We start from the raw sequence: 27,759 nt of genomic DNA on the forward strand, positions 1-27,759 counted from the left end.
ATAGGGAGGCCTTGATGGAAATACTGGAACAGTTGGAATCTGTTCGATCACAGGAACACAATCAAGCTAATGATCAAAACCGAGAGGGAAGTAATGACCCAAGGAATCATTTTAATCATTCGTCTGATTATAGAGGAAGAGGTGGAGGGACCGGAAAACTGAATGACACTCCAGGTGAGGTCCGGTCAAGAGTGAGAGCTACAAGGATCCGAACAAACCTACTAAGATATATTTAGGACATTTAATTGTTGAACGGACATTTGAAAAAGGGGAATGTTTATTTGCATTGTATTTTCTGATGTATCGTAACTAGAACTTCATATTTCAGATCGACGATTACCTGAGAATGGGTATAAAACCTGTAACAACTAATTTGTAGTATAATAATTCCTATGTCATGTGTTCAAGTAATAATTTTTGATTGTATGTTGTGTGTTTCATTCAATATTGGACTATAGAGGATTATTGCTGCTTGATAAAAAAAAAAAAGTTGTAATTTGGACAATGCCACGTTTATGAGATGTAATAACCTTTTGTAGAAATTATTGTGGAGGCAGCCCACTACCGGAGTCGAGGGATTTTTTGGTGAATTGTAATTTCATTAATTATTTACACTGTGTGTTTTGTTCAAATGTAGCAATGTTTAATTCCCTTGCCGATTCTTTTATGCCTACGGCTCCAAAGAAGTTTTCGAGGGCGGGGATGTAAGGGGTCCGTAGGCCCTTACTATAAGTTTGCACTCGGCACAGGTCGATAGGGCAAACAATCGATAGTGTGTCGTGCTGCGAGAGCGAGTGTAGAGTTGAGTCAGTTCCCGGGTTGCGGGCCGAGCCGTGTGGAGGCCTGTTGCTGTAAAGCAAGGCTTTACCGACAAATGGAGTGGCCATCGCCGCGGTTTAACCCATTTGTGCTAGAATAATACGGGGAAGTGAAGAAGTATAATTACGAGGGTGATCAGTGATATTCTGTGCCGATATTTTTGGTTTCGCGTCTACCGCGCCGGCATCATTTGGATTGCAGTGTTAGATTGCAGTGATTGAATTTGCGTGTGACGATAATGAATAGCGAGGAAGCCTGTGCTGAGATTAGCCGTTATTAAATATGTATGACGAAGGCAGTGGCTGTCTCCTTCTTTTTGTGTTTTTGAGACGAATATAGGTTCTCGATTAGTGAAGCTGTGTTGGCGTTCTTCTTGTCACCAGACATTTCATTACTACAGCATTTGAGAAGGACAAAATGGAATGTAACAACTCCGTAGCAGTCAATTCCGATTGCCAGCCTCATTAGGTACACGATCACATTAATTAATAATTATTTAGGCTGCTATCAGATCAGATCCCGATCGAGCGGGATACATAAATCGGACTTGATACAACGTGCACCAATCATAATCCCACCCCACACAATCAAACCACAACCTCTATGCAGATCCCTATCAAGGACATTACGGGGTTGATGTCGGGTTCCTGCTTCACGCCAGATGAAAACCCGGCGAGAATCACTGTTCAGACTATACTTGGACTCATCCATGAACACAATCTGGGACCACTGTTCCAATGACCATTTACTGACACCAGGCTTTCCGGGCTCTCCTGTGACCAGGGGTCAGTGGAATGCACCTTGCAGGTCTGCGGGCGAATGAACCATGCCTGTGTGTGTCTGGAGACAACTGTTCCAGTGGCTGCGGTAAGGTCCCGAGCAAGGCTACCTGCAGTACTCCGTGGCCATCTGTGAGCTCAGTGTTGTACACTGTGGACGTCCCGCACTGTAGCGCCTGGACACGTTTCCTGTCTGCTGGAATCGTTGCCATAATCCTGAGATCACACTTGGTGGCACACGGAGGGCCCGTACTACGACCAGCTGTGTCTGACAAGCCTCCAGTCGCCCTAGTATTATGCCCCTCATAATGTCATCAATATATGTTCTTTGAGCCAGCGCCACCGTGCGACGATCGCAGGTCAAATGCACCGCATGATCATACCCCGAGGTGATTTAAACCCGCAAACCGCTGACCAGAGCGTTGTTTCTCTATGTATCAGCATTATCCTTAATTTATGAGCATGGGTGTAAAAACCACACAGGTAAGTGAAAATAAATCGCTCGTGTTTGGAAGTGATAAAAATAATACGAGGGCTATTCAGAAAGTAGGGAACGTTTTGGTATTAAAAAAACTAAGTACAAGAAATACATTTTATTATGTACATGTGAAACAGCGACTGACGTACTACTTTTCCACATAGTCATCAAATACACTGAGGCACTTATGGAAGTGGAAGTCGCTCGGTGCAAGATCGGGGCTGTAGGGCGGATGAGGGAAAATTTCCAATTTGAATGAATTAAGGAGTTCTTTAGTGTGGTTTGCCGTGTGAGGTCGGCCATTGTAGTGCAAAAAAAAAAAAAAAAAAAAAAATTTGGACGTCAGCTTTCCTCGACGTTTGTTAACTGCTCTTCTAAGGCTGTGCAAAGTTTGACAGTACTGGGCAGAATTTATGTTGCTCTACGTTCGAGAAAATAAATAAGAAGCACATCTTGCCTATCCCAAAACAATTTCGCTGACAAGGTTTGCAAACATTTTCTTGGTTTTTGGGGGGAACTTGTGTGCCCCCACTCCATGGACTGTAATTTTGTCTCGCAGCTGACAAGTTTCACCCAAGTCTCGTCACCGGTTACGATTGGATCCAGTAATGAATCACCATGTTTGTGGTAGGCCTCCAGAAATGTCAATGTTGTCCCCATTCGCTGTTCTTTACGGTGCTCTGTAAGTATTTTGGGCACCCATCGTGCACAAAATTTGTGGTAGCCTAGTTTATGAGTGACAATTTCAAACAACAAAGTCCGTGAAATTTGTGGAAAAGAAGGCGAAAGCTCCGTTATTGTGAAGCGACGGTTTTCACAAATCGTTTCATCAACTTTAGTGACAAGATAGTCAGTCACAATGCACGGGCGTCCACTCTTCTCTTCATCATGAACGTTGATTCGGCCATTTTAAAACCGAATGTACCATTTCCGGACGGAACATTCACTCATTACGTTGTTTCCGTACACTTCGCACAGTTTACGAGAAAAAATACTATATGTTTTAGGTTTTTTGCCAACAAAAACTGTATCACAGACCGCACCTCACAACTGGCGGGATTTTCGATTACAGCGCACATTTCAAATATCGAAACAGCAGACGCACAGTGACGTTCCCGCTGTCACGGATGGATGCCGACTGGCTGCCGATTTTCCACAAAGGATGGGGCCCCTCCACGCCCACACCAACGTGGTGACCAAACCAAAAGTTCTACTGTCACCTCCGTATAACATGTTAGTTTTTTAATCAGGAGTCACAGGGTGCCGGCTGTGATGTTATCCATGCGTGTAGGTAAGATTACTCATTTACAGGGTCCATCAGGAGATAGAAAGTGGACGAAAGCGACCGAAGGGTAGCGGTTGTAAGGGTAGAGAAAAAAAATTGCCAAGGTAAAAAAACCTCTGCGACAGTAGGACGGGTAGCAAGGGCACTAGCGGCTTGCTAACTGCGACAGTGCATGCAAGGTGTGGTTATACGAGGTGTGGCTAGAAAAAAACCGGACTAGTACTGGTGAAACAATAAAACGAATGCAATAAGGCTGAAAGTCGCGTGGCCTGTCACGTGACTCTCGCTCCGCCTACTGCTCGAGTTTCATCTGCCTCCTGCACTCAGTCTGCCCGTGGCGTCTGTTTTAAGTAGTTGACGTTTTGTCTGTGCGTCGGAAAATGTTGAGTGTACAGAAAGAACAGCGAGTTAACATCAAATTTTGTTTCAAACTAGGAAAATCTGCAAGTGAAACGTTTGTAATGTTACAACAAGTGTACGGCGATGATTGTTTATCGCGAACACAAGTGTTTGAGTGGTTTAAACGATTTAAAGATGGCCGCGAAGACACCAGTGATGACACTCGCACTGGCAGACCATTGTCAGCAAAAATTGATGCAAACATTGAAAAAATCGGTAAACTTGTTCGACAAGATCGCCGTTTAACAATCAGAGCAGTGTCTGAGTTAACAGGAGTTGACAAGGAAAGTGTTAGGCAGATTCTTCATGAAAGTTTCAACATGAACAAAGTGTGTTCAAAAATGGTTCCAAAGTGTCTCACAATTGAACAGAAGGAACGCCGAAGAATGATTTGTTCTGACATCCTGGAAAACATTGAAAGTGATCCCACCTTCTTACAAAATCGATGCATTGGAAAACTCCTGGTTCTCCACGACAAAAAAAAGCACGAATGTCAAAATCGAAATTCAAGGCAATGATGATTGTTTTTTTTTGACATCAAAGGGATTGTGCACATTGATTGGGTACCAGAGGGACAAACAGTGAATCAGCATTACTACATTAGCGTTCTGGCTACCCTACGTGAGCGAGTACGGAGAAAACGGAACGATTTGTGGAGAAAAAAGTCATGGATCCTTCACCAAGACAATGCCCCAGCTCACGGTGCGTTGTCAGTGAAGACGTTTTTGGCAAAACACAACATTCCCATCTTAGATCATCCACCCTACTCACCTGATTTGGCCCCCTGTGACTTTTTTCTTTTCCCTAAAGTCAAGTCAGCTTTGAAAGGAACTAGATTTGAGACTATTGAAGCAGTAAAAGAAAAAGCGACGGAAGTAATGTATGGACTTACCGAAAATGATCTGCAGCATTGCTATGAACAGTGGAAAATTCGTATGGAGCGGTGCAGAGACCGAGGAGGAGAGTACATTGAAGGAGATAACATGAAATTGTAAATAATTGTAAATAAATGTTTTTTCCAGCATCAGTCCGGTTTTTTTCTAGCCGCACCTCGTATTAGTGCGAAGTATCGTGCATCGTTACCTTTGTCGTTGCGGAAGCCTGTTGTAGGGCTTGCTGCAGTTGCTGCGTCCCTGTAACAGTTCAAGGTCGTCATACATTAGCGGGCGATCGTCCATAGATCGGCTCACAGTGTAGGGTGTGTGTGTGGCTGGTTTGCGTGCTGTGTACAGTACGGCTTCCCTGCAATTGCCTGTTTTTCGGCGGGTCGAGCATCTGGGGTTACCAGTTGTAGCTGTATTGCAGGGGCTCGCCAGTACTGTCGTGTTAGCGTGCTATGGAGCATAGATGTTTAGTTCCTTGCCACTAGTGTCTTTGTTCTATTATGTTTCCATCTATAGTTGTGGTCGTAGTTACCCAGAAAAGGATAAACGGGTTACGCGAGTGTCTCGTGTTATTGTACAGTCGTGTAGAGAGTTTTTGGAATACCTGCAAGATGGTATCTAGCCGATATTCCCGATGAAGGTCCGCGGTGCGAGTGTAGCGCGGAGTGTTACTTATGATTCTGACAAGGGAACCTCCCCATCGCACCCCCCTCAGATTTATTTTAAAGTTGTCACAGTGGATAGGCCTTGATAAACTGAGCACAGATCAATTGAGAAAACAGGAAGAAGTTGTGTGGAACTGTGAAAAAATAAGCAAAATATACGAACTGAGTAGTCCACGGGTCGCATAGGCAACATCATGGACAAAGTGAGCTCAGGAGCGTCGTGGTCCCGTGGTAGCGTGAGCAGCTGCTGAACGAGAGGTCCTTGGTTCAAAGCTCCCTTCCAGTGAAAATTTTATTTTTGCATAGTTATTATCTGTCCGTTCGTTCATTGACGTCTTTGTTCACTGTAAGAAGTTTAGTGTCTGTGTTTTGCGACTCATCGCAAAACCGTGCGATTAGTAGACGAAAGGACATGCCTCTCCAATGCGAATCGAAAACATTTGATCGCAAGGTCATAGGTCAACCGATTCCTCCACAGGAAAACACATCTGATATATTCTGTACGACACTGGTGACGGCATGTGCGTCACATGACAGGAATATGTTGTCGACCCACCTAACTTGTACACTTGGCGAAGGGGTAAAAAGATTCTTCTACCTTGCCCGATTTAGGTTTTCTTGTGGATGTGATAATCACTCCAAAAAAAGTGATGAAAACATAAGAGTTTGTCACATAAACTGAAAATAAAAAATTAAACTTTTCACTAGATGGAAGATTTGAACCAAGGATCTTCCGTTCCGCAGCTGCTCACGTTACCACGAGACCACGGCGCTCCTGTGTTCCTAGTGTCCATGACGTTGCATATGTTGGCATGAACTACTCAGTTTGTATATTTTGCTTATTTTTTCACAGTTCCACACAACATCTTCCTGTTTTCTCAATTGATCTGTTTTCAGTTTTTCAAGGCCTATCCACTGTGCCAACTTATAACTAAATCTGAGGGGGGTGCGATGGGGAGGTTCCCTTGTGAGTACTTTGTTCTGCATGAGCTGCAGACGGCGCAGGCGTGTGGGCGCAGCGTATCCCCAGACAGGGACTGCGTACGTCATCAGGGGTCGAATAAGTGTCATGTACATGGACCTAGACATCCTCCTATTCAGTGTGCTACGCCTGTTAAACATAGGGTAGAGTTGTTTGAGCCTCGCGTGTGCTTTGTTGGTCAGGTGTTGAATGTGGTCCCCCCAGAGTAGTTTCCGGTCCAGGCAGACACCGAGGTATTTGACCTTCTCGCGGAAACGTATTGGTCGTGCATGTAGTGTTATTGGGTTACAGTGCTAAAGTTTGCGCAGTAGTTTCGGTCTTCTAGTGAACAGAACTGAGCTGCCGAGCCCGCACATACCAAAACATACGCGCTCGGCGCACTCCTAGCGGCGTCAGTCGGAAACGTTCCCTACTTTCTGAATAGCCCACGTACAAAATCGCATTTGTTAGTGTAAGCGGTAGGCAGACGAGGCGTAGCACGTCCAGTAATTTAAAGAGGTCGAAGATCAACAGTGGGCTATCATCGAAACTGTCAGCTTTTTGTAGTGATCCCGTCCAACGGTAACGGGAAGAGGAAAAAGAAACTGACTACGCTGCCGACTAGCAGCTCCGCCTTCCGGGACGGCTAGTTGGACGTGATAAAGCGAGGGCGCCGGATCGCCGTGTTTGCAGATGCACGCTGCTCGTGCCGCGGATCCTGGAGGGGCGACCGGAGGACGGGAACCTCTGGAGAGGAGAGGGGAGGGAAGGAGAAGAGAGGCGACTCGCGGAAGCGGCCGCGGAAGGCGCCAGCGGCGGAGTTCGGATAACGGGACCCGCGAGGGCGGGCGTGGCGCGCCCACACCACACCACACACCGCCGGCCTGCGCTTCCGCGTGTGAGCCGCCACGTCCCCTCTGCAGACGGCTCACTCCTTCAAGACCCCGACGACTGTCAGCATCTTACAGTAAAAAGCCTCAAATGTTGCTGTAAAAAAGTAGTCGAGTCCTGTCAGGGTCGCCAACTCAATAAGCCTCAGAGGCAAAATGGCACAGCTCAGTAAGAAACTTCCTGGCAGATTAAAACTGTGTGCCGGACCGAGACTCGAACTCTGGACCTTTGCCTATCGTGGGCAAGTGCTCTACCATCTGAGCTACCCACGCACGACTCACGCCCCGTCCTCACAGCTTTACTTCTGCCAGTACCTCGTCTCCTACCTTCCAAACTTAACAGAAGCTCTCCTGCGAACGCCGGCCGGAGTGGCCGAGCGGTTCTAGGCGCTACAGTCTGGAACCGCGCAACCGCTACGGTCGCAGGTTCGAATCCTGCCTAAGGCATGGATGTGTGTGATGTCCTTCGGTTAGTTAGGTTTAAGTAGTTCTAAGTTCTAGGGGACTCATGACCTCAGAAGTTAAGTCCCATAGTGCTCAGAGCCATTTGAACCATCTCCTGCGAACCTTGCAGAACTAGCACTCCTGAAAGAAAGGATATTGCGGAGACATGGCTTAGCCACAGCCTGGGGGATGTTTCCAGAATGAGATTTTCACTCTGTAGCGGAGTGTGCGCTGATATGAAACTTCCTCGGTCCGGCACACAGTTTTAATCTGCCAGAAAGTTTCGTATCAGCGCAGACTTCGCTGCAGAGTGAAAATCTCATTCTGAAAGCTCAGTAAGTTTTGCGACACGCATCTGTTACACTGGACCACTGGCATGAAGAAAACGTCTCACTGTCTTTCCAGATATTAACCAGGATGGAACAAGTACTGATGAGGGGTGGACATGGTTATCTTGAAGATAACAGTGGTCCGGTGTTGGAGACTAGGTGGAAACCAAAACAGTTCTTGACTGCAAAATTTAATTTTATTCAGTTCAGTAACCGTTTTCGATAGCTATGATAATCATCAGGTTTGTCTGTTTCCTTAAACTTTGTAAAAGAATCAAATAAAATTTGTTTCCACGACTGGCATCGTCACATAATACAAATCAGTGATAGTGATGAACACTCATGGCTCGTGATGTATTGTTAGTACACAGGGCTTACGACTAGGGTACAAACAGACGAGGCGATTACTGAATATGTTGTACCGGACGAAATAACACTCGTCGGTATTGTGATGGGTTCTTAGCTTTACTCTTGGAGGGACCGAGTACATACCACAGTACGTAAAATTTGAAGTCTGAACAATAGTCCATGTCCACAGGAAAGTCATAAGTGTTTATTACCGTTACTGAACATTAATGTATCACTTGATACAGTCACTATTCACAGAGTACAACTGACTTAAACTTTTATGCAGAGTTGTGTCTAATATGATTGTTGGCTCGGTACAGAGACGCTGTGATCGCCTTTGATGAACATTGCTGACTGGGCTGCGTGGCACTCTGATCTGCCGCAAGTAAGAGAGCCCATGCAAACTCTTCTGGGCCCGCCTACGCCTCCGTTTCTCTTTCTTCGTTCCTTCTGGCAGTGATTATGTTTATCTATGGTTTCGTCGAGAGGTACCAACCTTGCCTTGGCACTTCTCTCTTTGGAAGACACCACAGAACTGAATAAAACAAACTTGCGATCTAAGGCTGTTTGGGTTTCCACGTGTTCTATAACAGGTGCAGGAGTTAGTTTCGTCGAGTATCAGTCTCTTAAATAGTTATCTCGAAGCAGTATCAGTCAATTAATTTTCCCATTTTCGTAACTTGCGGTTCAATTGTATCATTAAACATACCTTATTGAAGTAATAATTATGTAATTACACTTATCAATGTGTCCCGTCACATTCGGACGAGCTATTAATATTATTTATTTATGATCACAGTATTAAATTATAACCTCTCAAAAAGGAAATTCCAATTTTACCACTACAAAAAAAATGTTCAAATGTGTGCGAAATTTTATGGCACTTAACTGCTAACGTCATCAGTCCCTAAGCTTACACACTACTTAACCTAAATTACCCTAAGGACAACACGCACACCCATGCTCGAGGGAGAACTCGAACCTCCGCCGGGACCAGCCGCTCAGTCCAGGACTGCAGCGCCTGAGACCGCTCGGCTAATCCAGCGCGGCTACCTCTACACATCTGGACATGCAATGTTAACATATGAAAATTTTAGATTGTGAATCAATTATTTAACAAGATTTATTTTTGTAAACGTTCGCTGTGAATCACTGAATTGTATAAATATTGCTGATTAAAAAATGGTTCAAATGGCTCTGAGCACTATGGGATTTAACATCTGAGGTCATCAGTCCCCTAGAACTTAGAACTACTTAAACCTAACTAACCTAAGGACATCACACACATCCATGCCCGAGGCAGGATTCGAACCTGCGACCGTAGCAGAAGCGCGGTTCCAGAATGAAGCGTCTAGAGCCGCTCGTCCACTCCGGCCGGCTATTGCTGATAAATACGCCACCTTTGGCAAATGGATGTATTGCAAGTCTGTTACAGTTCAACTGTGAGCTTAGCCTGAGTCTGATGCCAAAATTAATATTTTTTATTAAAAGGAAATAAATCAGTGTGCCTGAAGTGACATGGAAGAAATTAATTTATAAAAGACCGAAATTCGCCAGTTCCACTTGCATTACATGAATATCCAGATGAATTCGGTACTATAACAGAATCTACTGTTCATGTGCCGATCCTGAACTTAAGTGGAGGCCAGGGACACAAAAGACAAGTAAAAACATGTTGATCATACTGGTCTAAAATATTCCTTGAACATGGCGACATAGTCTTTACACGCAGTAAATTGTAATTAGAATCGAACTTTAAATACGTGGAACAGTAATTAACCTTAGAAACAACCAATTGTAACAGATTTATTGCATTAACTTCAGGTTCACTTCACTTCTTAACACAAAGAGATGTCATGCAGTTGACAAACGTCATCCAGATCGATCTTGTACGCACATACAGCCACTGAAGGAGTATCACTCGGTGAATCCAGTACTAGTAAATAAATGTGCATCCTCATGTTTTTTTGGCACAATAAGTGACCCCTTATGTCTCGGGAGTGCAGTTTCATTAGCTCTGTTTCTTATTCTTCGAATATTTCGGCCGTATACTTTTTAGTCATCTTCTGAGTGAGCCGACAGGCTTGCGAAGTATTTAATTAACAGAGACAGTGGTTTCACCCTGGACAAATCGTGGAATGCGGCGCTTTCTTTAATAAAGACGAATCTACACCGCAGTCAATAATAATGTTACATCGGTATCCCTGCATTGATCGACCGCATACCGACATACTCAGTTTATGCATTCTCTTTGCCGCCGATCAACGTCTCTGGCGCTTCTGTATCTGCGGTATCAAACAACGGAACGAGGACTGAACTTTCATTCTTTCATTTCACTCTGACAATGACCGACATAAGTTTTTATGAGCCGTCAGTCTTCTGATTGGTGTGATGTCACCCGCTACGAATTCCTCGCCTGTGCCAACCTTTCCATCTCAGAGTGGCACTTGGAACCTACGTCTCAATTATTTGCTGAATGTATTCCAATCTATGTCTTCTTCTGCAGTTTTTACCCTCTACAGCTCCCTCTAGTGCCATTGAAGTTATTCTCTGGTGTCTTAACAGATGTCCTATCATTCTGTCCCTTCTTCTTATCAGTGTTTTCACTATGTTCCTTCCCTCGCCGATTCTGTCAGGAACCTCCTCATTCTTACCGTATCATCCCACCCAATTTTCAACATTCTTCTGTAGCACCACATCGCAAAGGCTTCGATTGTCTTCTGCTCTGTTTTTCTCACAGTCCATGAATCACTACCATATAGCGCTGTGCTCCAAACGTACGTTCTCAGAAACTTCTTCCTCAAATTAAAACCTATTTTTGATACTAGCGGGTTCTCTTGGCCAGAAATTCCCTATATGTCAGTGCTAGTGTGCTTTTTATGTCCTCGTTGATCCGTGCGTCATGGGTTATTATCTTGCCTGGGTAGCAGGGTTCCTTAACTTCATATACTTCTTGATCCCCAATGTTTATGTTCAGTTTCTTACTCTTCTGTGTTCTGCTACTTCTTATTATTCTCGTATTTCTTCGATTTACTCTCAGTTCATATTCTGTGCTCATTAGACTGTTTATTCTGTTAACTACATCCTGTAGTTCTTCTTCACTTTCACTGAATATAACAATGTCATCAGCGAATCTTATCGTTAACATCTATTCACTCTGAATTTAAATTTCACTCTTGAATCTTTCGTTTATTTCCCTGACTGCTTCTGCGAGCGATGTACAGATTGGACAGTAGGGGCGAAAGAATACATCCCTGCCTTACACCCTTTTTAATCAGAATTCTTCCGTCTTGTTCCTCCATTCTTACCGCTGCCTCTTGGTTCTTGTAAATATTTTATGTTACCCGTCTTTCCCTACAGCTTATCTCTGTTTCTGTCAGAATTTCGAAGATATTGCACCATTTTACGCCGTTGAACGCTTTTTCCAGGTCGACATCAAATGAACGTGTCTCGATTTTTTTCAGCCTTGCTTCCATTATCAACAGGTTGCATCAGAACTGCCTCTCAGGTGCCTTTATCTTTCCTAAAGCCCAGTTGGTCGTCATCTAATAGATCTTCAATTTTTTCTATACTTCTGCATACTATTTTATCAGCAACTTGTAGGCAATAGCTGTTAAGCTGATTGTGAGATAATTCCGTCACTTGTCGGCTGTTATTGTATTCGGAACTGAGTGCATGACGTTTTTACGAAAGTCTGATGGTACATCGCCAATCTCAAACAATCTAAACACCAACGTGGATAGTTGTTTTGTTGCCACCTCCCCCAATGGTTTTACAAATTCCGATGGAATATTATCTATCCCCTCTACTTTATTTGATTTTGGTTCCAATACTGGATCTTCTGTCTCTTCTGTATCCACTCCTGTTTCTTCTTCCATCACATCACCAGGAAAAATCTCCACCACCGTAGAGCTTTCAGTGTGTTCTTTCCACCTATCTGCTCTCTCCTCGTCCATTGGTATTCCCACTGCACTCTTAACGTTAGGGCCCTTGCTTTTATTTTCACCGAAGGCTATTTTGATTTTTCCTTTGATTGTTTCTTTTTCGATTTCTTCACATTCCCCATGCAGCCATTTTGCCTTAGCTTCCTTGCACTTCCTATTTGTTTCGTTTGTAAGTGATTTGTGTTTCTGTATTCATGAATTTCCATGACCATTTTCGTACGTATTTCTTTCCTCGGTCAGCTGAAATATTTCATCCGTTATCCATCTGTCCATTTCTCTTCAACTGAACTGCCTACTGATCTAGTTGTTAACCCATTATTTACCGCCTCAGAGGTCTTCGAGAGTGTCTCTTCATTTCATAACCCACTTTTTTGCTCATTGATTCTTCCTGACTAGTGTCTAAAACTTCAGCCTATTCTTCATCGCAACTAAATTGTTATCTGGGTCTATATCTGCTCCTGGGTACACCTTACAGTCCAATACCTAATTTCGCAATCTCTGCCTTACGATGATGTAATACCACTGAAATCTTCCCTTATCTCCCTGTCTTTGCTAAGTATACCTCCTCCTCTTGAGATTCTTGAACAGATTATCTGCTATTACAGATGTTTATTGCAGAACTCACTTAGCCTTTTCCTCTCTTGTTCCAGCTACCAAGCCCATAATCTCTCGTTGCCCTTTCTTCTACTCCCACCCCTAAAACCCCAATGACTATTAGATTTTCATCTCCGTTTACGTAATGAATTGCTTTCTCTGTCCGTTCTTCCTCTACTGCGACATCGGCATGTATACCTCAACTATTGTTGTCGGTGTTGGGTTGTTGTCGATTCTGAAGAGAACAAGCCTACCACTGACGTGTTCACAGTAACTCACTATCTGCCCTACATTTCTATTCACAACGAATGCTACTCCCGTTACACAATTTTCTGTTACTGTTAGTATTACCCTATACTCATCTGACCAGATATCCTTGTCGTCTTTCCATTTCACTTCAGTGACCCCTACTATAATCCGATTTAGCCTTAGCATTTCCCTTTTCAGATTTCATTGCTTCCCTACCACTTCTGACATTGCAGGCCCCTACTCGTAGCACAATACCCTCCCGTTGGTTATTCAATCTTTTTCTCATGCCACCATTCCCTTGGCAGTACCCTCCTGGAGATCCAGATCGAGTCCTATCCTGGAATCTTTTCCCAATGGAGAGATCATCATGACATTTTTTTTTCAGTTACAGGCAGCATGTTCTGTGTATGCATATTATGTGACTTTAATGCAGTAGTTTCCTTTGCCTTCTGTATCCTCATGCCGCTGATCATTGCTGATTCTTCCACCTTTCATGGCAGTTTCCCACCCCAAGTGAAAGAGAGTGCCCGGAACCGGTGGCCGCATCTCTGCTCTCATTGACTAGGCCTTTGGTAGAACGAAGGTGACGTCTTATATTGGATGTCATCAGCCTCCATTGCTGATAATTTTTATTCAAAATTTAAGTTTGGGTGGTTCGAACCCGGGATCGAGGTCGTTTTGATTGCTAGTCAAAGGTGCTACCCCTAGACCAAGGGTGCGTAACCCCTAAATTAATACAGTTCAAGTATTAGAAGAAGAGAAACAATTTGGAATTGCACTCCCAAAACTTAATGGAATAGTGGCTAAATATTTGTTTCTACACATAGTCGTGGCAAATGTGGTTTCGTATAGTGTTAGAAATCTAAAGTGGCTTTAAGCATTCTCAGAGTTTGATCTACCACTTTACAATATTAGAGTTGGTACTAGTTCAGACTTGTAGCACTGAACAGTAGTTCACGTATACTCGTTGCTTTGGTATCATGTACGAGAATCAGTTGCAGTTTTCTGTTTGATGGGCAAACTTATTTTAATATTCATCCCTGCAGGAAAGTGACTGTTTTGTAAGGAGTTGAACTCAGAGATGGGATCGGGAAATTTGCATGCGAGCAGAATGTGGTGGTTTCAAAGGGGAAAAGTCGGACACGTTTGCTTTTGATCTTCTCCTTCATCTCCTCCTTTTTCACTTCATTGAATAAGCTCACAGTCTGTTCCATCTTCACTTCTCGGTCGACCTACGTCTCTCTTTCGAATTGGTTTATAGTTGATAACTTGTTCAAGTAATTTGTCTTCCCCCGTGGTGCTAATATTTTGTTTCCATTTTATGCATCCTTACTCCGTTTTATTCTTTTGTGCAACATACATTGAGTTCTTCTCTTATAATATTGTTTTGTATTTGATCTTTGAGGACACACCCCTTATCTTTCCTTAAAGATTTCGGTTCAGTCGACTATATTCTTCTTTGAACGAAATTAGAATTATATTAATACCTACAGCTGTCAATGGGCGTTGATGTATATCAACGGGTACGGGTGAAAATGTGTGCCCCGACCGGAACTCGAACCCGGGATCTCCTGCTTACATGGCAGACGCTCTATCCATCTGAGCCACCGATCTCAGAGAGGATAGCACCACTGCAGGGACTATCTTGCGCACGCCTTCCACGAGACCCATATTCTCACCTTGTATGTCCACACACTACATTCGTAGTGTCCCACCCCAACACACTCATTACTCGTGGAAGACATTCTTACCAAGTCCCGTAAGAATTCGGAGAATATGTGTGCATCCGCAAGGAAGAAGGTCATGGCCGGTGTTTCCAGAACTATATACTTATATGGATATGGTGTCTGTTCTTACGGACATGTTCGGAAGAACAGACACCATATTCATGTAAGTATATATTCTTATTTTCCCTTTCTTAATTAATGCTTAAGATTCACATCTGTACATCAGAATGGAGGTAGCCATAAATTGTAAAATTTTAGTTTCGTACTCTTAGTTCGTACCACATATCATTGAGAACCTATTTATTTGCTTTTGATGTTAATTTCTTTAGCAACCTTTCAAGTTTTTCGGGGCTATAGAGTCCACCCAAGAGTCAATATTGTCAACTAGTGATGAATCGTAGTCGTTGCTCGTGGCAATAATTTTAGAACTTCATGTTCCGTAAGTATGACGAGTATCGTAATTCAGTGCAGATCTAATGAAATTTAGTTTTTGCTGATGATGTTAAGGTGTCCACTGCCTTAATCACCGAGCCAGTTTATTCGACCGTGAAAGGCGCAAACACATATTAAACCTCGACGTTGCCATGACTGAAAACGACTGGCAGAGTAATCTAACTTGCTCTTGTGGAAACAGCATCCCTGTTGTTTGACCAAAATAACATACGAGAAAAACTGTGTTCTCAAATACTTGTGTCCTATCAATGATCACGGTATAATCTGAGCCGGCTATGCATGGCTCTGTTTAAAAGGAGTAGTTCGTACACAATGGTCTTCCATCTTAGTAGAGACATGTGGTCGTCCAGAGCCGAGTCTTCTTGCGACCGTACATAGAACCATGTACAGTGGCTACATTCCTGCCAAGTCTTTATGCAATATCGCAGCAGAAACATTTAGCTTTTCGTAGTCCTGTTGCACGAGGTCGTTCAAACTGCGTGAGGTGCTCATAATGGCGTCTTTTTCGCCTTTAAGGCATTCTTGACTAACATCGTCTCACCACGTCCAGTCTCAAAGTTAACTAATGCTATCGACCGTTACAGCGTGTGTTTGAAGCAAACCTCATTCACATCCTCATAGTGGCGCTGCTACCGCCAGTCTAATGCAGTTGTCGTGAAATCTGAATTGACATCATCTTTCAGATGTAGAAACACGCCCACGAACTTTCGTTTATGTCGCACAACTGCTTCTTCGTGTTGTGTTTTTCCGTCGGTGTGTTAACTTACTAATAGGACAAAAAAAATTTTTTTTTTTAAATAACTATGCTATTTTACACGGGTACGTGTCTTGTAAGTACGGACATACAATCCTGAACTACTTAGACAATTAGTTTTAGGATCAAAGGTTTCATTTGTTGCTGTTGATATTGCTGTTGAGGTCTTCAATCGGAAGACTGCTTTGATGGTTTTCCACGATAGTCTACTATGCGGAAATCTCTTCGTCTCTGCATAACGACTGTGAAGCTGGTAGCTGTAATGGAACCTTGCCCCCCTCTACAATACCACCCCTTCTCCACCTTTCCCCCTATTACTAAGTGAGGGTTCCTTGATCACACAGGACGTGTAGTACCAACCGATGCCTTCATTCAGTTAAGCTGCTCTATAATTTTATTTACTCCACAATTCGATTCACTACGCCCTCCTTAGTCTATCGATCTACCCATCTAGACTTCAGTGTTCTCCTGTAGCATCCCATGTCGAAAGCTTCTCTTCTCTGTTTGTCTGAAATGCTGATTGTTCGCGCTACACCTCCGCAGAAGGCCGCACTCCAGACAAGCAATTTAAGAAAAAAGGCTTCCTAACTCTTCCATTTATTTTCGACGTCACTAAATTTCTCTTCTTCAGCTACGCTTTACTTGCTGTTGCCAATCTGCATTTTATTTTCTCTCTCCTCCTCCCACGATCGGTTCCTTTGCTGTCCAAACAACAGAAGCCTATAGTTTTAGTCTCACATTTCCTAACCTAGTTCCCCCAGCATCTACTCCGTTCAACTGCTCTACCATCTATGACGTCGTCTTTGACAGGATTACGATGCCGTCGACAAACCGTAAGGTTTTTATTTCTTCCAGAATAAGATTTTCACTCTGCAGCGGATGTGCGCTGGTATGAAACTTCCTGGCAGATTAAAACTGTGTGCCGGACAGAGACTCGAACTCGGGACCTTTGCCTTTCTCGAGCAAGTGCTCTACCATCTGAGCTACCCAAGAACGACTCACGCCCCCTCCTCACAGCTTCACTTGTGCCAGTTTTATTTCTTCTGTTCGAATTTCATTTACCGCTTCAAATTTCTGCTTTGTTCAATTTACTGCGTCTCCAGTACACAGAAAGAATAACATCGGTGATAGGCTAAAACACTCTCTCGCTCCATTCTCAACTTACTTTTCCCTTCCATGTCCTTCGACTCTTATGACTGCAGTCTACTTTTTGTACGAGTTGTAAACAGTCGTTCACCCTTTCGCCCCCAGTATTATATCCCTGTTGCCTACAGAATTTCAAACATTCACAAAAGCTTTCTCTTAATCTACAAATGCTATAACCGTAGGTTTGTCTTTCTTCCCTCTATCTTCTAATACGTCGTAGGATCAGTGTTTCCTCATATATCCTAACGTTTCTCTGGAACCGAAACCAATGTTCTCCGAGCTTGTCTTCTGCCAGTTTTTCCATTCGTCTGTAAATACTCTAGAGTGCAAAACTTAAGGTCGAAAGAATTTTCGTAGGAGGAATCATTGCCAAGAAATATAGTTCGATGAAACTTGAACCATGCGTAGAAATGACTGCTACGGAAGGTAACTGAGGCAAATACGCAATGAGATGAACAGAAAAGACACTTTTATTCAAAGACAATAATTACAGTGCGACTTGTGATGGTCCCACGGATATTACAAAAGGTGAGACATGGTTCTTAAAAGGCTGTGTGCATGGTCTGCATCGTGCTACCAGGCTGGCTCCAAGGTTGGTAAGAAGTTCTCATGGTTGGATGGTTGGGCGTTCCATTCCGCCACCATCGAGGTTTACTACCCCTGGATAGTCGTTGGTACATGAGGACGTGCTGCTGCAACACGTCTGCCAAGCGTGTCCCACTCTTACTCTATGGGATTTGAGTTGGGAGAACGGCCAAGCCAGCCCATTCCTGGAGTATCCTCTTGTTCGAAGAGCTCCTCTAGTTGCGGTGTTCGATATGGTGACGCATTGTCATCCATAGGAATGATGGCCGAGTGCATTCCTGAAAAGGCGCACATGGGAAAGGAGTAGAGCGTCACAACAACGTTGACCGAAAAGGGTACCATACTTAAGAATCTGGAGGTCTGTACGTCCATCCAACACCTGGATCACGAAAAAGATTATGCTCGAAAAAGTTACTGGGTGCATTACGTTTTACCACTTCTCGCCATGTAAGTGGACGACTAGAATCACTCCTCAGATTGAATATGCTCTCATCCGAAAAGAGGATGCGGCTCCGCATGTCATTGATCCAGTCCCTATGATACGTGAATTGAAGGTTATGGAGGGGGGGGGGGGGGGGGAGAAAGGAAAGGAAAGGCATTACTGATGTCGGCTGCATCGGGACTGTACGCAAATCAGCGGCGACGTGTGAAAATGTGTACTCGGCTCGGGATCCGCACTTGGAATCTGCTGCTTACTAGACACGTGCGCCATCCGGGACACCGTGTTATCGCAACTGCGATGTCAAAGTTAGCGTAAGGAGGGCTATGCGTGAAGCGTTAAGTGAATTCGAAAGTAAAATTCTATATACCGACTTGACAGAAAATCCTAGGAAGTTCTGGTCTTACGTTAAATCAGTAAGTGGATCGAAACAGCATATCCAGACACTCTGGGATGATAATGGCATTGAAACAGAGGATGACACGCGTAAAGCTGAAATACTAAACACCTTTTTCCAAAGCTGCTTCACAGAGGAAGACTGCACTGCAGTTCCTTCTCTAAATCCTCGCACCAACGAAAAAATGGCTGACATAGAAATAAGTGTCCAAGGAATAGAAAAGCAACTGAAATCACCCAATAGAGGGAAGTCCACAGGACCTGACGGGATACCAATTCGAGTCTACACAGAGTACGCGAAAGAACTTGCCCCCCTTCTAACAGCCGTGTACCGCAAGTCTCTAGAGCAACGGAAGGTTCCAAATCATTGGAAAAAAGCACAGGCAGTTCCAGTTTTCAAGAAGGGTCGTCGAGCAGAGGCGCAAAACTATAGGCCTGTATCTCTGACATCGATCTGTTGTAGAATTTTAGAACATGTTTTTTGCCCGTGTATCATGTCATTTCGGGAAACCCAGAATCTACTCTGTAGGAATCAACATGGATTCCGGAAACAGCGATCGTGTGAGACCCAACTCGCTTTTTTTTGTTCATGAGACCCAGAAAATATTAGATACAAGCTCCCAGGTAGATGCCATTTTCCTAGACTTCCGGAAAGCGTTCGATACAGTTCCGCACTGTCGCCTGATAAACAAATAAGACGAATATCAGACCAGCTGTGTGGCTGGATTGAAAAGGTTTTAGCAAACAGAACACAGCACCTTTATCAGTAAACTCTTCCGGGCTAAGTTGCCGTGGTCGATCTGTAGAACTTCTTCTCCCTGACGTTTCGTTCTCAACTACGGAGAACATCTTCCGAGGTGAGTCGACGACTGGCTGCTAGGAGCTGGGGCCGCCGCTTATATAGAGATCGTAGGGGGCGCCACCACACGTCACATGGCGTCGATGTGCAGCTATCTCTGGCTATCGTCTGTTCTCTCGATTGCAGGCAATCGATTGTCACGTGATTGATGCAACGTCGACCGCCATATCTTATCCAATTTTAATCCTTCTTCTTTACGATTAAAATTGTATTGATGTTTGTGGATTTCAATTGCCTCTCTATACATACGTGTATAATAGTGCGACGTCCTCGCTAGCACGCTTGTTTCACCAAATTTTATGTCGTGATCTCCATCCTTAAAAACATGTTCCGCTACTGCCGATTTGTCGATATGTCCCAAGCGACAGTTTCTTTTGTGCTCCGTCATCCGTGTATTGATGCTTCTTTTGGTAGTTCCTATGTAAACCCTGCCGCAACTACACGGAATGTTATATACCCCTGGGGTGGCTATGGGGTGACGAGCATCTTTTGTTGATCTTAGGCATTCACTGATTTTCTTAGTAGGTCTAAAAATGGTCTCTACCTGAAACTTGGCTAGTACTTTTCCAATGCGATCCGTGATATTATGGATGAACGGAAGAAATACTTTTCCAGCTGATGGTTGTTGCTGTCTCCTATTTTTAGGCATTTTTCTATTTGGGTGAAGTGCTCGATTAATCTCGTTTTTTGTATAACCATTTTTCGCAAAGGCCATTCGTAAATGATTTAGTTCTTCTTGTAAGTAGCCTGGCAAAAGAGGGGGGTCATAAAAACACTAGTGGATAGGGCCAATAATATTTGTGAACCAGGCCCCCTACGATCTCTATATAAGCGGCGGCCCCAGCTCCTAGCAGCCAGTCGTCGACTCACCTCGGAAGATGTTCTCCGTAGTTGAGAACGAAACGTCAGGGAGAAGAAGTTCTACAGATCGACCACGGCAACTTAGCCCGGAAGAGTTTACTGATAAAGACGCCGGCCGTGAAAGCCTACATGGAATGAGAACACAGCACGTTGTTCTCAATGGAGAGACGTCTACAGACGTTAAAGTAACCTCTGGCGTGCCACAGGGGAGTGTTATGGGACCATTGCTTTTCACAATATATATAAATGACCTAGTAGATAGTGTCGGAAGTTCCATGCAGCTTTTCGCGGATGATGCTGTAGTATACAGAGAAGTTGCAGCATTAGAAAATTACAGCGAAATACAGGAAGATCTGCAGCGGATAGGCACTTGGTGCAGGGAGTGGCAACTGACCCTTAATATAGACAAATGTAATGCATTGCGAATACATAGAAAGAAGGATCCTTTATTGTATGATTATATGATAGCGGAACAAATATTGGTAGCAATTACTTCTGTAAAATATCTGGGAGTATGCATACGGAACGATTTGAAGTGGAATGATCATATAAAATTAATTGTTGGTAAGGCGGGTGCCAGGTTGAAATTCATTGGGAGAGTCCTTAGAAAATGTTGTCCATCAACAAAGGAGGTGGCTTACAAAACACTCGTTCGACCTATAGTTGAGTATTACTCATCAGTGTGGGATCCGTACCAGGTCGGGTTGACAGAGGAGATAGAGAAGATCCAAAGAAGAGCGGCGCGTTTATTCACAGGGTTATCTGGTAAGCGTGATAGCGTTACGGAGACGTTTAGCAAACTCAAGTGGCAGACTCTGCAAGAGAGGCGCTCTGCATCGCGGTGTAGCTTGCTGTCCAGGTTTCGAGAGGGTGCGTTTCTGGATGAGGTATCGAATATATTGCTTCCCCCTACTTATACCTCCCGAGGAGATCACGAATGTAAAATTAGAGAGATTAGAGCGCGCATGGAGGCTTTCCGGCAGCCGTTCTTCCCGCGAATCATACGCGACTGGAACAGGAAAGGGAGGTAATGACAGTGGCACGTAGAGTGCCCTCCGCCACACACCGTTGGATGGCTTGCGAGGTATAAATGTAGATGTAGATGTAACACTGTGTGCAGGATGGCGCAGTGATTAACGCACCTGAGTAGTAAGCAGGAGATCCCGGGGTCGAATCCCGGTCCTGTACACATTTTCACTCGCCGCCGCTGATTCCGCTTAATGTCGTGATGCAGCTGACATCAGTAATCCCTTTCCTTTCCCCTCTCCCTGCCCCTCCCCACCTCCAGCTTCAATTTACATATAATTTATCACAGCTGCGGATTCCGTGTGATGTATGTTCTCTCAGACATGTCCGAAAGAACAAACACCACGCAGTCATATAACAGTCTTTGCGACTTTGGCACCATCGCAAATGGTACGGCCAATGTGCAATTGCCGACGGAACACAATGTACTGGTGGCTGGGCAAAGATATTACCGCTGCGCAATCGCCTTGTCACTGTGGTGTGAGAGATAGCGTGCCTCACAGTCCTGTTAATTGTAACTGCAATTTCACCTGTTATTTTACGTAGGTCCGTTCTTGCCTGTTACACAATGTGACGGTCATTTGCTGTTGTAGTGAGGTTGATCGACCACCTCCTCTGGTTCGGGCAACAGTGGCTGCTGTTGGGAGCGCTCTCCGCGCACTTGAAGCAGTGCTGCACAGCGCTTCTGCGATGAACCTGTCACACTTCGTCCTTCTTCCGGTTTTCCGATCATTCTTTCCAGTGTGAAGTCATCCAGACGTTGTCTCCAGGCCTCTTTGTAATGAAGAGCACCGCAGCAGTGCAGCCGTGACTGCTCTCTGATTGACACATGCTCGCTTTTCCGGTTCCGTCAACTGCCTCGTGTTGGCGCTATAGCCACACTGACTTCACGTCATGTGACGTTCAGCTTTCTGTGGATGACTGGGAGACCTCACATAACATGCTCGCTCATTTAAACCGACTACTTAATATGCAGGGTGGTCCATTGATCGTGATCGGGCCAAATATCTCACGAAATAAGCGTCAACCGAAAAAACTACAAAGAACGAAACTCTTCTAGCTTGAAGGGGGGAACCAGATGGCGCTATGGTTGGCCCGCTAGATGACGCTGCCATAGGTCACACGGATATCAACTGCGCTTTTTAAAATAGGTTCAAATTGTTCAAATGGCTCTGAGCACTATGTGACTTAACTGTTAGGTCATCAGTCCCCTAGAACTTAGAACTACTTAAACCTAACTAACATAAGGACATCACACACATCCATGCCCGAGGCAGGATTCGAACTTGCGACCGTAGTTGTCGCGCGGTTCCAGACTGTAGCGCCTAGAACCGCTCGGCCACTCCGGCCGGCTTTAAAATAGGAACCCCCATTTTCATAACATATTCATGTAGTACGTCAAGAAATATGGATGTTTTAGTTGGACCACTTTTTCGCTTTGTGACAGATGGCGCTGCAATAATCACAAACAGGTAGGTTTCTTAAATTAAAATGCAGAACGTAGGTACGTTTGAACATTTTATTTCGGTTGTTCCGATGTGATGCATGTACCTTTGTGAACTTATCATCTCTGAGAACGCATGCTGTTACATCGTGATTACCTGTAAATACCACATTAATGCAATAAATGCTCAAAATGATGTCCGTCAACCTCAGTGCATTTGGCAATACGTGTAACGACATTCCTCTCAACAGCGAGTAGTTCGCCTTCTGTAATGTTCGCACATGCATTGACACTGCGCTGACGCATGTTGTCAGCCATTGTCGGTGGATCACGACAGCAAATATCCTTCAACTTTCCCCACAGAAAGAAATCCGGGGACGTCAGATCCGGTGAACGAGCGGGCCATGGTATGGTGCTTCGACGACCAATCCACCTGGCATGAAATATGCTATTCAATACCGCTTCAACCGCACGCGAGCTATGTGCCGGACATCCATCATGTTGGAAGTACATCGCCATTCTGTCATGCAGTGAAATATCTTGTAGTAACATCAGTAGATCATTACGTAGGAAATCAGTATACATTGCACCATTTAGATTGCCATCGATAAAATGAGGGCCAATTATCCTTCCTCCCATAATGCCGCACCATACATTAACCCACCAAGGTCGCTGATGTTTCACTTGTCGCAATCATCATGGATTTTCCGTTGCCCAATAGTGTATATTTTGCCGGTTTACGTTACCGCTGTTGGTGAATGACGCTTCGTCACTAAATAGAACGCGTGCAAAAAATCTGTCATCGTCCCGTAATTTCTCTTGTGCCCAGTGGCAGAACTGTACACGACGTTCAAAGTCGTCGCCATGCAATTCATGGTGCATAGAAATATGGTACGGGTGCAATCGATGTTGATGTAGCAGTCTCAACACCGACGTTTCTGAGATTCCCGATTCTTGCGCAATTTGTCTGCTACTGATGTGCGGAGTAGCTGTGACAGCAGCTAAATCACCTACTTAGGCATCATCATTTTTTCCAGGTCGTGGTTGACGTTTCAAATGTGGCTGAACGCTCTCTGTTTCCTTAAATAACGTAACTATCCGGCGAACGGTCCGGACACTTGGATGATGTCGTCCAGGATACCGAGCAGCATACATAGCACACGCCCGTTGGGCATTTTGAACACAGTAGCCTTACATCCACACGTTATCGACCTTTTCCGCAATTGGTAAACGGTCCATTTTAACACGGGTAATGTATCACGAAGCAAACACCGTCCGCACTGGCGGAATGTTACGTGATACCACATACTTATACTTTTGTGACTATTACAGCGCCATCTATCACAAAGCGAAAAAAGTGGTCCAACTAAAACATTCATATTTCTTTAAGTACTACACGAATATGTAATAAAAATGAGGGCCCGTATTATAAAAAACGCAGTTGATATCCGTTTGACCTATGGCAGCGCCATCTAGCGGGCGAACCATAGCGCCATCTGGTTTCCTCCTTCAAGCTAGACGAGTTTCGTTCTTTGTAGTTTTTTCGTTTAGTGCTCATTTCGTGAGATATTTGGCCCGGTCACTATCAATGGATCACCCTGTTTAAAGTTACTTTATGTCATTTCTAAGTTTTGCACAGTGATGCAATTCACGTCATTATGTTGCAGGGATGAAATAAAACTGATATTTGCCGGCCGCGTTGGTCTCGCGGTTCTAGGCGCTCAGTCCGGAGTCGCGCGACTGCTACGGTCGCAGGTTCGAATCCTGCCTCGGGCATGGATGTGTGTGTTGTCCTTAAGTTAGTTAGGTTTAAGTAGTTCTAAGTTCTAGGGGACTGATGACCACAGATGTTAAGTCCCATAGTGCTCAGAGCCATTTGAACGATTTGAAAACTGATATTTCGATGATAATCACACCGGTCGATAGCTGCCTTTCTTCATTTGCTTTTCACAAATGTTCAAATGCTCAGTTTACTTTCGACAAAAGTGCACCTGACGTGAGATCAACATCCAGACGATGGTGATACTCGAACCATACATTTGCGAGCATGGCTGATGTACCTGCATTCATTACTGGTGCCACGTGGCTCCGCTGTTCACTCAAAGTTGATGGAAGAGAAGGCACGCGGACGGAGTGGTTTACAACACATCACCACACCCCGAAAAAAAATGTAAACGAAAAGTCTCATATCGCGAGGTTAGGCTAGCTTTAGCAACAAGTGACGCAATGCGGGAACCGAAAGCGACTTAACGGCCATTGCGTCATTGAGGCAGCTCATTGGTAAGGAAATGCTGTCGCTGCGATGTAGCCGAATTCCGCCTGTGATGTTGCCTTTACATCTGGGTAAGATGCTCCACTAAGGCTGCGTTCACAGTACCACCGACAACAGTTGCCAGTCGCCATCGTCGGAGGTCGCCCAGTAATATCGGCCGACAGCCTGGTCACAGCGTCCGATCCCTTTCATCAGCTTTTGGCGGAGTCACGGAGGTTAGGTTAGGTTAGGTTGGATTTTATTAAATTAGATGAGGTTAGGTTAGAATCTATTCTATGTATGAACTACGGTAGATTTTAGCGTGGTGTGGGATGGATATCACGATACCTTTGTTCTTGGGCACGAGTGCTGAATCGCGGCTCTTGCTATTAAAAAGACACCGAATGCATGTGAATGAGGTATATCAGTCGCGAAAAGATCGTGGCGAGCACTGTACAGCCTGTCGTCATTTATGGGAATAACTCAATAAGTTTTGTGGATATATGAGATGTAGGGGGAAGTGTGATGTTACCCCTTTCATGGGCAATGGGAAGATACCATCCACATACTTTAATGTCTTCCAGGGTCCAAGGGATTCAAGATTCCCACGTCTTGCTGCTGCTTCCATCTATAGATTAGAATGAGAAACATGTCAAAATTCCCGCAGCTGCCAGCAGTCGCACTGGCAACAATTGACGGAGTCTGTTGTGCTCAGTTTTCTGGCAGAAAGGTGTTGTTTTGGTGTTATTTCGTGAATCTGTTTCTTTATCTACGGACAGTGGCGTTTGTAAGTAACTTTACGGTACTTATTTGATATTTTGTGCAAGGTTCTTCATGTTAATGCGAGAAAGAAAATTTCTGGTCCATTGTTACACGTCTGTAATATGTTGTAGACATTTGGGAATATGTGCTCCCACAGCCCAAGTTAACTATAAATCTACACTATTTCACACTTTTAGTGTAGACAATATGCCTGTTTATTGAGATGCTATTAGCCATATTTACTTATCTTAGGTATTTCATTACAGAATTACTTTATCAGAAGGGAGACGTGCTCGAGTATCTCTTCCCACTCCCTGAGGATGAATCGGTTTCTGAAATTGAATCAGACGTTGTTTCTAACAGATCAGGAAAATAATATACTGAGCATCCACTCACGGTCTCCTGCTACTTTTGAACAACAAGTTCCACAGTAGTAGACAATGTCTTCAATAAAACTATCATTCAGAATATTGTTGAACAGGACAAACTTGTATGCATCCCATGACTGATGAAGTTTTCAAATGAGCCCTGAAACGCCTGTAAGATTAAAGAACTGGGTGGACACATCAGACTCTGAAATCAAAGCATTTATTGGGCTACTCATCATTATGGCCATCCTGAGATTGCCACATTTATCAAGTTACTGGGGTTCAGATTCTCTTTTGCATGTTGAATCAGTGTCGAATGTGATGACTCTAAAAAGTTTCAAAAATTTTAGAAAACGTTCGTCTCAACCATAATTCAAAGGCAGTGGGGAAGGGTGCTCCTGGATATGATAAATGATGTAAAGTGATATATCTGACGCCCTAAATTGTAATTTCTTAGAGGCACATATCCAGTCAGGTAGATTATCCAATTATGAAGCTGTGATAACATTCTACGGAAGATCGAGCATGAAAAAATATATGCTCATGAGGCCTGTAAAAAGAGGGTACAATTTGTAGCGTCTGGCTGATGCTAAGACAGGCTATCTATTGAAGTTCCAGATCTATTGTGGAAAAGAGGAAGACAATAATGCCAATATTCCTCTTGGTGAAAGCGTTGTAGTTGAATTGTGTCAACTTTGAAAAATAGTAAATGTATTGTCGCATTTGACAAGTATTTCACTTCGTACGTCTTCTTGAAAACATTTTTGGAGAATGGAATATATTTTTTAGGTATTGTCAGAGTCAACATAAAAGATCTTCCGGAAACGATGAAGAAAAATGACAAACTTTCACGAGGCGAGTTCAAGGCACAGATGAAAGATTCAGTCGTTGCAAGAAATTAGCAAGAGACAAAAACAGTACCAGTTCTGTCTACAGAAACGTATCCCAAGGATGCAACATTCGTTTCCAGAAAAAGAAAAGATGGTACCATGTGTAGCATAGCTTGTCCAAGTGCCATGAGTTTGTACAACAGTGTAATGGGCGGCGTAGATCTCTTCGATTGGAAGCGAGAACGGTATGAAGTTGGACGGCGATCTCTAAAATGGTGACACAGATTTTTTTATTTTCTAGTTGATGCTGCCATCGTGAAAGCGGTTATAATGCACGCAGCAGTCACAGTAAATGGAAACCAGCTTACATTCCGTTTACAGTTAGCAAGATAATTACTGTCAGAATTCTTTTCACGGAAACGACATAGGAAACCACCTGTATTCATTACTCATTAAAAAAAAAAAAAACCACACACACACACACACACACACACACACACACACACACACACACACAGACAGACAGCATTGATGTCCCTGATGAACTCAGACTTTCAAATGTGGGTGAAGATCTGTCGAAGAAAATTGTGAAGTATAGGCGTTGTCGTATGTGTAGTACAAGAAAAGAAGAAAAAGAACAAGAATAATATGCTCCTATTAAAATGTCCCTTTATGTACGGATCCATGTTTCACATTGATCCATAACATCCAATAATAAAATTTTCGTTAGTATTTAGTGAATAAAAAGTAATATAGCGATCACGTATGTTTTTATTTTGTTTTAGAGTGT

Source organism: Schistocerca piceifrons, chromosome 7 (genome assembly GCF_021461385.2).
Source record: "Schistocerca piceifrons isolate TAMUIC-IGC-003096 chromosome 7, iqSchPice1.1, whole genome shotgun sequence".
NCBI lineage: Eukaryota > Metazoa > Arthropoda > Insecta > Orthoptera > Acrididae > Schistocerca > Schistocerca piceifrons.